The sequence below is a fragment of the Lepidochelys kempii genome, chromosome 4 (assembly GCF_965140265.1).
Source record: "Lepidochelys kempii isolate rLepKem1 chromosome 4, rLepKem1.hap2, whole genome shotgun sequence".
NCBI classification, from domain to species: domain Eukaryota; kingdom Metazoa; phylum Chordata; order Testudines; family Cheloniidae; genus Lepidochelys; species Lepidochelys kempii.
The window spans coordinates 27,008,068-27,020,146 of NC_133259.1; positions in this window are offsets into that span (position 1 = coordinate 27,008,068).

Consider the following 12,079-nt stretch of genomic DNA (forward strand, 5'->3'; position numbering starts at 1 on the left):
ACAGAAAATTACATCTCTGTGTGAGTGGGTGGGGTGACTCCAGTTCATTTCTTTTGGAAGAGCTGCACCTCTAGTGTGTTTACTACAGCGCTGTAAATAGCTGCTGGTTCTTGGTAAGCACCTTAACATTACTCAATGTACTCTCAAAGAACAGGGAGCAAATTAGAAGCTGAGCCTGCAGGCTCTTGGTTGGTTGGAACATAGGGGTGGGGGTGCTGTTCCATATGAATTGGCCACTTTTAGCACTTATAGTAATCCACAAGGAAGTTGAGAGCATATCACCTCAACCAACAGCTCCTAAATACCTTTACTGCCGTTTAGAGACAGGGAAGAGTTTTAAGGTGGGTGAAGGGGACAGCAATGTCTCAATTTTTCCCTTATTCCCTGCCTCTCCCTACCCAAATGGAAACAAACAGCATGCAGGAAAAAAACTGCAAATTGACTCAGGTTTTACTCCCTCTCCATAGTTTTTTGCTGCTCTTTAAAATATCATTGACAGCAAAAAACCCAAACAAAAAACACCCCACTAAAAGCTATGAGGGCCAAGACATTCAGAGTCCGGGTATAAAACCCGGGCCAATACTCTGGGCCTTCTTCTCTATTGCTTTGTATCTTGTGCGCACATTCTCATTTGGGTAGCATTTTGGACAGGTGTGAATGCCTACACAAGGCCGTGGAGAATCAGGCCTTCCAATTTTAACTCATGCCAGGAACTAAGACAACAACATCATGGTGGTTTAAATGTTGGCCTCAGCCAACATAAACATAAGGACCTAAAACATAAGGACAGTCAAATTTTTGCTTAAATTTAGCTTTGGAAGTGGAATTTACTTTAAGTTGGAGGGGGGGCAGGCGAGTAGTGTATACTGCCCTACCATGAGCTGGCAGGTCAGGAGATGTTGATTCTACTTGTTTTCAGTTGCTACATTATACTAAAAGAAGCAACAATACGTTAGATAATTTCCTAACAATGACTACAGCCGTTGATTACCCAGGTGTGTTATTTAACTAGCAGCAGATGAGGAGTGGTTCGTTGAATCAAAAAAGAGCAGGGAAGGGTTCACAAGAGACTTTCTTTTAAGCTGTGGTTCACCTTATGATGAAAATTTGGGAGACCCTGCTCTCGTGGTCTTGCCTTCTAATAGCTAATGGAAATTCTCCTATAGTTCAGGGAGCAGAGCTGCTCTTTCAGAATCTTTCCATACACACTCCAATTGCTATCAATTGTTCTAAATGCTAGCAGGGCAAATTCCTTGGTGGGAGTTTATCAGGGAAAACAAAAATGGAATAGGGGATTTTAGAGCATTTTATTCATGTGATTTGGTGAATGTGTACTGGAACTGGGGAAGGATTAAAATACAGATTGCTGACAAATCAGAGTACAATGTTCTATGTCATCCTACTTTAAAAATGTTTTGTTTGCTTGTAGGTCAGTCACTCATTAATTAAAAGTTCTCATTCATCAAGAGTCATTTGGGTTGATTGCTGACTGGAACAGATCCAAAAGATTATTAGTTTGTGGCTCATTACCCTGATGGATTACTGTTAATCTGGCAGCCACCTATGCACAGGAAAGAGTCTATTCTCCTTTCACAAGGGAGAATAGACCCCTCATTCTCAGCACTTAAAACTCTCTATAACAATGTTTGTCAGAATAACTGCAGCCACTGAGCAGTAAACTTATTTCTAAGAGAAAGAACTCCATTATCTTTGTGGATTCCCAGCTGCACTACAAAGAAACGGATTGAAGAAAAATACTATAATCTAAACACATTTTATTTATATAAACATTTGTTCTGCCTCCCTCGTTCTAAGAGTGAAAACAAACACTTGGGCAAACAGTCCTATTGCTATTTACATAAACACAGAAGAAAATTTGTTCCAATACTGCTCTGGCTGGAGGATGAATAGGCTCTAGTTTAAAGATAGAAAAACACAAGGAAAGAATTCCAGAACTTCCATGAAGGAACAGGCTGTTTTGCCTTTGAATAGAATCAAACCACAGAGAAAGTGATAAGGCAACTACGATATTATTAATTTAGAAATGGTGAGTATTAACAGAGGGTCTTTCCCCTGCATAAGTTATACGTGTGGGAAACACCCATTAATGCTAAGTGGAGTATCTATTCACACAACCACAAGTCTAATTTTGCTCTCACTCAAGTCCATGGGAATTTTGCAATTGATTTCAAACGCAGTAAGTTCAGGATCATTTTGAGTAATATGCATTTTTAGCCATGCAATAATTTACAAAGCAAAACTCTGCTTTTTTGCTCCATTTGTAAATCCCCATTATATCCCAACTGTCCGTACTAGTTTCCAGGCAGGAACCTGACCTTTCTAGCAATTGAACTGATGGGTATTGGTGCCCGAGACAGAAGAGGGGAGCAAAGTTTTTCAAAGAGCTGTTCTACCTGAGCTGATGGAAAATCTTCAAAGCTGTCCATCAGAGTAGGTGTTAATAATTAGTGTTAATGACTGATTTTTAGTTAAAAATAGTGACCTATGATAGATCTTTATGTATTTAAGTGCTGTTTCAGGAATCCACATGTTTTGTATGAGGTAAATGGATTTTTAAAATTAATTTAAATAATTAAAATAAACAGCGCCAAACACCCCATGGCAGATTAATTACTGGTGTAAGTAAATGCTGCTCCATTGACTTTACTGGAATTACACCTGCTTAAAATGGTGAATTTGTATCTCCCTCTATGCAATATAGTGTTAGGAGTGTTCATCTAATTGAGTCAAAATTAGAATTATCTGTAGGCCTTATTTATCTTATTATTTCCCTTTCATAACAGGAAAAGGGCATTCCAGGCAGTTTCTTGGAGATTATGGACCTTCTTGGGTGGCTGAGGTTAATGGGCATCATTTCTGACAATATGTTCAAGATGTGCAATAATCCTTCCTGGAAACACTGCCTCAGGGTGTTTTATCACTTAATTACAGTCAACCCCTTCTGGCCAATGAAACATGGCTTAGACATGCACCCTAAAATGAATTACAGTACAAAACCAATCTTGCTAGAAAACGTACATTTTTGATAGTGATCACAACTGCTTTATGATTCTGAGCTCAAAAGTGGTTACCATAGTGACTCCATACTTCAAAATAGTTTCTGCCAAACAGTGAAAAACACCATACAATATCGGTCTTCATAGAAAGTAATTTAGGGCATGTGAATTTTCAGATGTAAAGCCTGGAGTATAGAAAAAGCTTATATGTCAGGTATGAGCATTTACACCCTTTTGGCTACTGATTAAAGTAATTTGCATGCATGTTTTTAAAAAAATGCACACTTTGCTTTGTCCTGATAGAAGTTTTTCTCATCTTGATTTTGCTGCACTCTTAAAAGACATTTGGACACTTAATAAGTATTTGCTGCCTCTAATGTATTCTGTGACAGAATTATAGAGAGAAAGATTATGGAGACATTTTAGGTAATCTAATGTAATCTCTCCCTCTGCCCCTCACCGATGAAGGACTGTTCACTACAGTTACTTTGTCCAATTTTGTGTTAAATTTCTCTAATGATCTACCCCTCCTGGAGAAGATTTAGAGAATAGTGTTCTAAAGCCAACAGACTGTGCTGCAGTTTAAAGAAGAAGAAGTTGGAATGCAACTGGTGAACTCCTGTCCCTACTGAAGTTGGGGGAGTTTTGCCATTGTCTTCTCTGGGACTAGGATTTTATCCAGTGACCTTAATCTTAAACAACTGAATTTGTTAGTGATGTCTCAGAATTGATTACAGTTTAAAAAACAAAACAAAAACAATCCCAGGTGTTACTCACGAAATTATTGTGACATAATTATTTTTAATTGATGATAGGCTGCCTTCAATGTCCACTTTTGATACCTGATTTTATCCTCTGTTTATAATTACCCAAGTTTGAATTTGACCAAGAATTCTAGGGGTAACACTCTGACCCTTATGAAAAGTGCCACAGGATGTTTAATAACCACAAGTAGTCAGGACCATAGTTTTACCCCTTAGCCTTATCCGCCTCATTTTCTGTAAATTGTTGTAGCTCAAGTGAAGTCAATGGTGCTATAACAGTGTACACCAGCTGAGAATCTGGCCATTCACTAAGAAAATGGTACCTCCGGTGTTACTGTCCCATATTAACATCAGTTACTTTCTATTCCATCTCTGTGAAATTTGTACTGTAAATGGGTATTAGCAGCCCTATGTTACAGATGGAAAACTGAGGCAGAGAAGTTCATGATTGCCCATGGCCACAGGGGGAGCCAAAGACAGAATGGAGAGTAGAATTCAGGAGTTCCCAACCTCCAACCATACCTCTGAACCTATCAAAACCCAAATCTGAGACAAAAGACCCTCAATGAGAGAGAGAAAAAATTATTCATGCAGGAAACCTAAAATGCTGGATGATTCATTCTGTTAGTGTAAATAACTAAATGTAGGTGTGCATTTGGGAAATAACCTTGAATGGCAATCCTATTTACGGAACAGATGTTCACGTGCATTTTGAGCCCCCCCAGCCCGTTTTTTTTTTTTTTAAAAGTAGCACTACACTATTCACACCCCAAACACTGCATTATCAGTATTGTTGGATGTGGCATTTGGGCCAACCAATGTGTATTATTTGCAAGGAGAATGTGTTACTTTTCCTTCTCCGCTTAAAGTCCAAGAGAGAGATCTTGATCTTATTAAAGTCAATGGCAAAACTCCCCCTGACTTCAGTGGAGCCAGGATTTCATCCCAGGACTTCTAATCTATGTGATTAAAAGTGTAGATATGTTAAAAGAAGAAAGAAAAATTCACTCTTGTTACATGTACACTACAGTTTGTGCAAAACTACACACACAAAACTGTTTGTAAAATCTGCCTGGGATTCCCTGTTCTTTATCTACTGGCATATGTGCATAATTCTTATGTACTGGATAATAATTAAGCCTCTTATTAATGGTTGGATGGTCTGAAGAAATTACTGAACATTGAACGTAAAAATTCAAATCTTGAAAGGTACTGGCATAAGAATTCATGTGTCAGCTAATAATATTTCACTCTCTTTTAATCTCCAGAGCTACTTATGCAGAGCACCAATTTGGATCAGGGAGCGGGAAAGACAGAGGCCTAGACACTACAACAAGGACTTCTGCTTAAGCACAATTAGAGGACCCTCTTCTATCATGTTTGGATTTGTCTGTGTCTTGGTCTCTCTGCTGCTGATTTTAGGAAATCTACGTTTTAGTTTTTTACTCAGACTTTCTATGGAAATTTTAACCAAGATAGTTGATTTAAAGAGAGATTAAGTAATTAATTTATCTCTGCAGTCTGGTCCAGTTTAATAACTTGCTTACACAGAACACTGAATTATTACAATTATTAAAAAGAATGAGCCTTTTGCAATCAATGTAGCGAGAGTAGCAGAAGTTCGAGAATTAGAAATTGAACAAACCTAGATGAGTATTTCTGTCTCTCTCTCAGCATTCTGCAATGAGGCTGCCACCATATGAGGAGCGCTCAGGGGAAATGTTATAAAATAATTCCCGTGTTTGAATGGTGTGCAAAACAACATAGATGAAGGGGCGGAAAGGTCTAGTGTAATTCAATCATACAGGTGGTTTTTCATGATCTGTCAGGAGGCAAGATATATTTGGCTTCTAGCAGTTTAGACATGAGAGAGAAAGTGATACAGTTTATAAAGTATATTTATACTGTGATGCATGAAAAGCACAACACATCTGCTTCTGTTCCTACTGAAATCCTATTGACAACACTCCCCCTGATTTCAGTCGGTATGTCTATACTGCAAAACACACCTGTGGCTGTGAATCTCCAAGCTTGAGTCTACAGCCTCAGGCTCGCGCTACACCTGTAAAAATAGCCATGTAGATGTTCTTGCCTGCGCTCTGAAACCCAAGCCACTGCCTGTGCCCACACAGGAACGTTTACACAGCTATTTTTACCGGTGTAGTGTGCCATATTTGGGGTCGGGAAGGAATTTTCCTCGAGGGCAGATTGGCAGAGGCCCTGGGGTTTTTTCGCCTTCCTCTGCAGCGTGGGGCACGGGTCACTTGCTGGAGGATTCTCTGCACCTTGAAGTCTTTAAATCACGATTTGAGGACTTCAAGAGCTCAGACCTAGGTGAGGGGTTTGTTACAGGAGTGGGTGGGTGAGATTCTGTGGCCTGGATTATGCAGGAGGTCAGACTAAACGATTATAATGGGCCCTTCTGACCTTAAAGTCCATGATTTTAATCTCCATAGTGTGAGCGCTTTGAGGCTCGCTGCAGATGCTGGTTTGGGTTTTGTGCAATGTAGACATACCCAATGAGTACAAGATGTGGCGCAGATTTGTGAACCAGGAAAACTTACAAGAGTTGGTGAAAGAAAGGAAATCTGTAACCTTTTATAAATATTCAAGAGCCAGGTTGTTGGAGTCAGGCTGGTTTGGTCAGGGATATACATAAAATCAGGGTAATTCTTTGTGCAAAGTAAATGTGCAATGGCTCATCTAAGTTATTGGAACCTCTGGTCCATAAACTTTTCCCCAGTGACTCATCTTAATGTAGGGGCCCTCAGGTGTGATCTGATACAAAAAATGCTGAAGTCAGTGGAAAGACTCCTAGTGATTTTATTGGCCTTTAGTTCAGTCCATATATGCCCTTTAAGTGTGAAAAGGTATGCAAGGAATAGGGCCTAGGGTCAGAATAGAGAACTTGGGGCTTAGTGACAAATGGTCACTTACACCAAAAATCACAAAATATTCAGGTTGCTTCCAGTACCAAGAGACCAGTCACTTACCCACATCAACTGGTACCCTAGGTCTTACACCACAAGACAACATCTGTAGCCAATCCTATAATAAACTATCTAAAGGTTTATTATCCAGTGAAAAGAAATGAGTTTTTACAGGTTAAAGCAAGCAAACATGTGATTAACTATCTATGGTTCCTAAAGGTAAGTAATGTAGTAATCAGTCCATTCAAAATGTCTTTCAGGGCAGACCCAGGTTGAACCTGGGGATCTCTGCTTTAGCTTAGTGTCTCTGACCCTGTGAGAGTCCAAACATTAAAGAGATGAAAAATCCTCGTGACCCAATTTCCTCTTTTATATTTAGTCTTCCAGTTGATGAGATGAGCTCCCTTGCGGGCAGCATTTCCAAGGTGTTATGGGGCCATTCACCAGTCCTTTGGATTGTGATGTTCCTTAGTGGCCCCTTTAATCTTCACAGGCCTCTTTAACGGGCAGGGGGACAATTCCCATGCCTGGGGTCACAAGTTCAGAGGAAACATTTTCAAAGTTATAAAGCAAAAGTTACATATTTCCTCATGGCCTGGACTACAGACATTACAAGCGAGATTAATACATGCAGCAATGTACAAGCATTTTAGAGAGGAGTCTAAACACGAAATACATTCTGATCAAACAAATACCTTTTCTGAACAAACCTTACATTTGGGTGAGCTGATTTGGTTTCCAGCTCTGAGTTTGTCAGTCCTTTGGTAGCACCTACAACGTTGGCCAGTGCTGGCACTTGGTTTACCAGCATCACAATATCTATGTTTATTTTAAAGATTTTTATCAATTTAAATTTTTCAGTTACAGGAAATTATGGGGGAAAACCAATTCCATAATAGTAGATGTTGAATTCAAAAATTAAAGCTTTATAAACCACTGAAAAATTGTCAAAATCACATGTCAAAATATACAAAGTAGATATTCTTACATCAACCAATCATACCTGTTTTTACTATTCAATTGCTAGTCCATTTGTAACAAGCTTAATTCAGAAGTCTAAAGCACTGGATTTTGACTGTAATAAGTTCCTAAGCTGCATTTTTCTTACTTTGCCTCTGTGTAAATTTTGATTATTGTGGATGAAAATATTTGTCGGTTTGCCTGCATATTGTGATATCGATGTTTACTGATATAAATCTAATCCTTTCAAGCCTACTTATATTTAAACTGATTACTATGCTAATCAGACTGCTTAGGCTTATCCAAGAAGGAATAAGGTGGTGTTGCAAACTGTGAAATAAATACAACCTTTTCCTGAAGTGCATTTCTTGTATAATTGATGGAGTGTAATACGCAGATGAAGAAAAAACTATAATCACAGCACACAGTCATTTTAAAATAAATAAGTTTAGGACATCAGGCCTCTGCACTTTTTGAAGACTGATCTTTACAGAAAGATGAAAGTTTCAGACGGTGGAGAAAACATCACCAGCCCTATTTTCCCAAATAAGACTCTAAACTGGAGAATTCTGAATCAAGGGAAGGACCAATGGACTAAGAGAGTCAGTAAAAACTTTTCCAGGCTTTCATGCTGTGGAAATTTAGGCAAGTCTGTATCATCCTGAAAAATTACTTTTTTCATGTCTTAACTGGCTTCCAGAAAGGGGAACCAAATTAGGGCTTAAGCTGATGACGACTATTTGTCTTTATTTAAAAAAAAAAGAAAAGAAAAATTAAAGGTTTTTTGAATCAGATAATTATAAAATGCTGAAGACTATAATTTGTATTTTTGGATGATTGCAGATTTCGTGCACTGGCAGCAAGTTACCATGAATTCTCATTTAATGGTATGTTTCCAATTCAATGTCACAGATCCATTAGATGGTTATTTAGTAGTCATACAGACCTGGGGCTGAACTACTGATCTGTTTTTTTGAGGCCAGACCCAATATTTTGATTTATGAACAGTATTTTTTTAAAAAGTACTTTCTCCCCTGAGGTTGGACAAAATCTTTTTTATTGTCATCACTACTCCAGTCTTATTTTCTCTCTAATCTATGGTTTGGGTGAATTAATCATTTTCATAAAGGTCACGATCAGATTGTGGTATGTGTAACGGAACAAAGTGCAATCAATTTACTGAAACATGGTTTGTATTTACTTTTTGTCATGACTAATTTTTTACATATGTTCTGCTTTTCACGTTATAGACCTATCCATTTATAGAATTGGTGGATAGCAGACTTATTTTCCTCAATGTCTGCAGGAGAAGCTTTCCCCCGGGCATACCGGCGCTTAGGTAGATGTTACTTATGTCACTCACAGGGAATGGCTTATTCAAAAACTGTAGTGCAGACAAGCCCTCAGTCTAAATAATTAAACATTTCAACGTAGGATTGAAAAAAAACCCTACTCCCCACCAAAAAGAAGAAAAAAATACTAAATGGGAGTGGGTGCCGTGTTTTAATTTTCTATTTACATTAAAGTTTTGAAATGGTAGATTGCTATAAATAGTATGCAACAAAAGTCGTTTGCTAGCTACTGAATATTAGCATTACAGTGCTGTGTGGAAAAAAAAATCTAATGAATCAGCAACCACCAGCATTCTTTTTTTTTTTATTTCAGTATCAGTGGGAGTATTTCCCCCCCATCATCAACTTAAACGAGGACATGATTAGGAAATGTAGATGAGTTTGTTACCCTGTAGCATAGCTGTTTGCAGTCTAGGAAGAAGAAGTCTAGAGCTGAATGAAACTTTCCTGATGGAACAGTTTTCCATCAGAAAATTCTGCAGGAACTTGTTGATTCCATTGAAAATTTTGGTGGAAATCAGGTCAGCAAGCATGGTGGCCAGGACGTTCGGCTCCCAAGTTCCCTAGTTCCACAGGTTGCCTGGCTCCCTGACACGATCATTTGTTAAAACTACAAACTGCCCTGCCTTCACTAGGATTTTACCTCATATTAGTTACGAGATGTTATCTAATATAGAGGTAAGAACATACTTTGTTTTCCTACTGAAGAACTGTGCAACTTTGGCATGACAGAGCGACTTCAAGGCAGCTCTAGGTCATACTGAAGCCTGGGCTGGTGGTGAGCACCAGGGACCAGTCAGCCTGCTAGCCCTAGCCAGAGTTGAGCTAAAAAGGTGGTCATCTGAAAGGAAACGATGACCCCCGCAAAGGGAGGGGCATCACGGCACTTCTCCAGATGATAGCATTACACAAAGTCATATGGGTACAAGAGGATCAGAAATGGGATCTCACAGTTCTTTTGCTAAAGACTGCTGGGAAAAAAGATGCAGGTAGTTGTAGTTAGAGACACTAACAAGGAGCTAGTCTGGATGAAAGACAACTTTAACTCCGAAGGCCGAGTGTTGGAGTATATCCTGGGAGGTCACTCTTGAAGAGACCATGAGCATGAGCAGCCTTAAGGTGGTTTACCAATAGTGAAAACCCTGTGCTATTGATTACTTCTCGTATGGCCAGAGGTCTTGACTTACAAGGGACACACAACTTTGGGGGGATACAATTCTTGGTCTCTTTGTGGAAACGACTACTATCGTTACCATCTTGAGGAGAGTTATTCTTTTTGCTCAGGTCACAAAAACTGAAAGTCATTTTAGTGCTGAAGGTCTCCGATTCAAACCCCGCTGATGACCCGTACGAGGAACGTTCTACATTTACAAGAGTACTGTACTTATTTTAGGATGCATCTTGTTTGTTGATTTATCGAAGACTCCTACTTTCAGATTTTGCAACAGACACAGGACTCTCATACTCCATATAGCAAAGAATAGCTTTCCTTCATTTACAGCCTAGTTCCAGAGCTCTTACTGACACAACCACCCATGTGAACAAGATCATCAGGATCAAGCTTTTAATTTAAATGAAAAACAGTTTTAAAAGATACACTGTTTATAGCAATTTAGAACTGAAAATGGCATCACTTTAGTTCAAATTCCAAGAGGGACAGGTTTTAAATACATTCTGTTGTCTACTGCTATGGCTAATGAATCCGTTTCCTTGATAACATAATTATAGTGGAGACAATTTTCCCAGTATGTATCGTATAAGAGATAGAAGGTCTTCTAATAGAGTTCCCCTCCACAATGTAAGATGCAATCACACAAATGTAGTACTTGGCATCCTAGCATATTGGCAATTTAAAGGATGACAATTTCATGGTAAGGAAATTAAATCTTAACAAAAGATTTACTGTTTCCATTTTACATAAAATCACTATTTAATTTAGCAAATTCCAAGGAAATATTTCCATGGACACATTTTATTTCCACTGGGACGAAATTTTCCACAAGTCTTTGAAACATTTAACACATTCAAGCATATACAAAGACAGAAGTACGGAGAAACAAATGAAGTTTTTAGATGCTCTCCCACAACCCATTAAATGTACTACAAAGTAAATTATTTTCCTATTAATGCCAAACAGTGAATATACCCAAAGGAATGGTAATTCACAGTAAATTAGTAGGTTTCAGAGTAGCAGCCGTGTTAGTCTGTATTCGCAAAAGGAAAAGGAGTACTTGTGGCACCCTAAAGACTACAATATTTATTTGAGCATAAGCTTTCGTGAGCTACAGCTCACTTCATTGGATTAAATTAGTAGTTTAGTTTCACACAGAGGGGGCTTTTTTTGGCCAGTATTTGACTGGTGCTGTGCATCTGCCATTATTTTCAGACAGGTTCCCTCTTAGCTACTGAGATATTTATCACATTCATAATACATATCTGAGCTCTCAGCAATGCTTGGCACATTTCAAAGTGGGGCAGAGGGATTCCCTTCTCTTTCAGGGTGTCAAGAAATGGTACATAACAACCAGTTTTCTTGGGGCAGATTGTCTTTCGTCCATATGCTAGAGTGCAGGGGCAGACGGAGGCTGCCGAGTGTCTCACCCCAGCCAAGAACAATACACACAGGCTAGGGACAATCCAAGTACCTGCACTTGCAGAAGTATAATGGCCATCCATCTATGCATCCCTGGTGTGCAAATCACCCCAAAGGGGATGGGTTAGGGGGGCATGGCCCTCTCAGCCCCTCTATATCCCCAGAACTGTCCTAGGGCACTGGGGGAAGGTCAGCCAGCACCACATCAAGGGTACATCTCTCCCAGCAGCAACTGAATAGGAGAGAGACAAGCCTCACAAGGATGAATCTGCCACTTGTCTATGTAGAGCATATGAATCCTTGGGCCTGATTCTGATTTTGTGTACACAGGTTTACACCAGTGTAACTTCAGTGACATCTGTAAAGTTACTGTTGATTGGGAAGACTGGGAGTGGATGGGTCATTACAAAAAGTAAAAGTATTCTCCCCCCCCACTCCCCCCCCGCTGTTCCTCAGACTTTCT